Raw genomic sequence first — 4,265 nt, forward strand, 5'->3', positions numbered from 1 at the left:
GCCTGCACCCATATTTGATTGAAATGCAACACCGTTGTCCAAGAAAATCAAGCACATTACGGAAAGCAATCATCAAACAATTTACCTGCATGATAGCCTTAAGAAATAAGCCAGAAGAATATTCTTCTATTTTTAGAAATGAGGAAACAGTAACACAGAGGCACACTATCTGAGCTGTAGAATGGATGAGGACATGTCACCCAGGCCTGATCAATCAGATTATTACCATCCTTATGGCCACGGTGACTAGTGCAGAGGGGGGCACAGGACACAAGCTGGACGGGTCAGACTCTCCTCTGAGCTCTTTCAGCCAGAGATATAGGGAAGATGATCTTTTCTCATGTGGGTTGCTATTCAAATATAAGGTACCCCTCGACCTACCAGAGGCTAATATGCCCACCACATGAAGAGAACCTATTCAAGAGACACAAAGAAAAGGCACCTTATTGGCCCCCTGGATCCAGCCATACCTGAAGCTGTCATGTTCCTGGATTTTGCTTAACTTTACTGTATTAAGAGCCAATAGATTCCTTCTCTCTCTCTCTCTCACATGCTACTTTGAGAATGGCTGTCACTTGCAAAAAAAAAAAAGTTTACTAATACAAGTTCTCAATTATAAGAAGTGGGATTATGTATAAAAAGTTTTATATTTTTATTCATCTGTATATTTTGATCATGATTCAGGGGGTAAAAAAAGTGGCCTAAATGAAAAGTATATAAACTAGAAATCGTGAAATATTACCTTTATAAATATGTTGAGGACAGAAATTGCTTGCTCGTTCCACCTAAACTTGAAGTTAGTCCTTGGTCAAATGCAGTCAAAATAGGGGCTTTCCAAATGTTGATCTATAATAGGATTGTGTTGTTTTGAACGCTATCCAAAGGAAATACTTCCAAAAGAGAGAATGTTCAGTGGACCCACTCAGCCCTTTAATTCAAGATGAGGAAAATGTTTATTGCTGTGAAGCTATAAAAACACTTCCAAGAAACTGAAGTCACATGTTTTCTGGAAAATCTAATTGCTGCTTTGCACTCACCAAGATATTTTATTAATAAGAGGTTGTTAAATCATGGCTGTTAAGTTATAGTCTGCTGTTACTTGTGGACCAGGATTCTCAAGGCATCCCCCGGTCACTATGGAGTACGTTAGACATTATCATGATCACAGGCTTCTGGTTACTGAACGACAGTCTGAGCAGATGCTGCCACAGACACAGCCTGAACTATGACTTTGTAAGGCACCTATTCTGATAAGAAACCCCAGGAGCGTAAATGTGACAGACAGCTCTGTGCCCAAGATCACAGAGCTCTTCAATGGAGGAGCTGGAATTAGGGACCCAGTGGTGATTTCCCAGCCCAGTTTATTCTGGGTCTCATTTGGAAATGGTAAGAAAATCCAGGAGGCAAGTGTAGTAGCCCCAAATCCCTGCCATTCTCACCTCTGCACATCAGAATAGAGTCAAGACCACGTGATCATCCTCCGTGGTGATGTGAGATTTGGGCCATCAGGATGACACTCGTCCTGTAACCACAGTTCTCAGATTCCAGCCCCGTGATTATAAGTCATGGAATATTGTCTCTGTGAGGAACTCGAGGGTCCCTCAGAGACACTTATTTTCCAGAAAGGAAAACTGAGGCCCAGCAGGGGGAAGTGATGTGTCCAGGGTTACCCAGGCGCTGCCTGGTGACAGAGCCCAGATCGTGTTCACCTGTGGAAGCAGTTTGCCTCATAAGCAACTCTATCCGCCCATAAGCTTGTCTTCAGCTTGGACCTGGACCAGCTGCACACGCTTACCCTGCAGGGCAACAGGTGGGCAGACGGGATGCGAGCCGACAGGCTGGGGCTTTGCCTGATCCTGACTCCCTGAGACTCTGGAGACATTCCTCGCACTTGTTTTTTGTTTTCTGGGGGGTTTTTGGCCACACCTTGCAGCCTGTGGGATCTTAGTTCCCCAACCAGGGATCGAACCCGGGCCCTCGGCAGTGAAAGTGCGGAGTCCTAACCACTGGACCGCCAGGGAAGTCCTTCCTTGCACTTCTAAAATAGGATTTCTTTCATTTTCCTTTTGTTTTAAAAGTTGGTTTTAATGTTTTGATAAGTCTAAAAACATCACTTTGAAAGCAGGGCTTGAATTACTTGGTTTTGATTCGTATGTGTGTATAAATACATAGATAGATAATAGCTAGATAGATAGATGATAGATAGATAATAGATAGACAGGCACATACGTACATACATATATATACATACACATACACGTAAATACACATAGAAAGGAAAGGAAAAGTCACAGCAGATCACATCCCATAAAACAGTAGTTAAACTCTGGTCCTCTCCCCTCCCCAGCCTCTTAAGCTTTGCTCACATCCCCCTCTGTGTCTCACAATGAAGAAGTCTTGCCCTTTGCTCCTTGTGGCCGCCCTAAAATCACCTTCAGAGCAGGGAGCAGGGTTGCTCCCAGCTGGTAAGCCCAAGCCAGCCAAGCAGATAGAATTCCTTTCGGGTTTTCTGCCCGTTAGCTGAACTCTTTCACACGACTACAAGCTTAGAACAACTGAGAGGGCAAATAAGAAGGGAAAGCAGGGCTCAGTTTGGGTGCAAAATTAGAGAGGTTGGGATTGCAGGAGCCAACTGGCAAAAGGGAAGGAATTCATTGCCATAAGAATAGGGGGAAAGTGCCCTGTAAAATGGCTCAGAAAGAACAAAGATCTTCGCTTTCTGGAGGGTCAGGGGACTTGTTTCTATACAGTGAAGTAGGATGAGGGGGAAGGAAGGACCCTTAAGGGCTGTAGGGCTGTGTGTGAGTTTCGCGTGCTCACGGTACAGGAATCTCTCCAAGGCGCTGCAGAAGATGCTCATGGGCCTCTGAGTCAAGCTGGCTGCTTGTCCGTAAAAACAGGAGTATTGACACGACTGTGACGGCAGCTCAGAGGACTTGTCCCAGGGAAGGGGGTTTGCACGGTGCCTGGATCGAGGAAACCAGACAGAAATGCAAAGTTTCCTTGTCTGCGTCACCAAGTCCACACGAGTGCCTGGTAACCAAGTGCCTTTTAGGTTCACACAAGGGTCTCTGATCTGAAAGCCAGGCAGCGTGCTGTCAAAAAGTACACACTGCTGTATTTAACGTGGATAAGCAGCAAGGACCTACTGTAGAGCACAGGGAACTCTGCTCAATATTCTGTAACAACCTCAATGGGAAAAGAGTTTGAAAAAGAATAGAGACATGTATATGTATAACTGAATCACTTTGCTGTACACCTGAAACCGTCACAACATTGTTCATCAACTATACTCCAATATAAAATAAAAACTTAAAAAAAATTAAAAAACTAGCACATGGGAGCCTGCAGCTGTCCGTGAAACCTCATGGTTTGTACTCATAATGTTATTACTTCCCTTCGGGCCCATTGCAAACATGGAATTAAATATGTTAATTAAATAGTGTATTTGTTTTCCCCTTAAAAGAGCTCTCTTCGGGTAATTAGAACTTCTAAAAAATTGTTCTGGTGCTTGACGTAAAAGTGGCCTTGTGCTCTGGGTGGGGAAAGCCTAGATAACTCTCCCTCCCTTGGCAGGGTAGGAAAGTTCTGCTTAGAGGTTCTTGTATCTTCGTAAGGTTCAAACTGGGTAGAAAGCTAATTATTCTGGGCATCCAGGTCACTGCCACCCTGACACACACAACCACCCTCACCAAAGCATCCCCGGCCAGGGGAAGATTACTCAAGTGACATGTCAGTTCCTTGGTGACTTCCTAGAACCCACATCAAAGCAGACCCTACTGTAGAGCACAGGGAACTATATTCAATATCTCATAATAACCTATAATGGAAAAGAATCTGAAAAAGGATAGATATATGTATAACTGAATCACTTTGCTCTACAACTGAAACTAACACGACATTGCAAATCAACTATACTTCAATTTTTAAAAAGGAGAAAAAAAGGAAAATAATTAAAAGAAAACTATACTAATAAGATCTGAGGAAAAAATAAAAGAATATTTCCAAACATAAGAAATTTATAAACATGTAAAAATTGTTTAAAAAAAGAAAATGTGTAACTAGTTACCAGTGGGAGGGAAGGGGCGATAGAGGGGTGGGGGATTGGGACGTACAAACTATTGGGTGTAAGACAGGCTCCAAGGATATATTTTTATTGTACAACACGGGGAATATACCCAATATTTTGTAATAACTGTAAATGGAGTGTCACCTTTAAAAATTGTATAAAAATAATTTTTTAAAAAGCCAATTGAGAGCTTCCC

This window comes from Orcinus orca, chromosome 13 (assembly GCF_937001465.1).
Source record: "Orcinus orca chromosome 13, mOrcOrc1.1, whole genome shotgun sequence".
NCBI lineage: Eukaryota > Metazoa > Chordata > Mammalia > Artiodactyla > Delphinidae > Orcinus > Orcinus orca.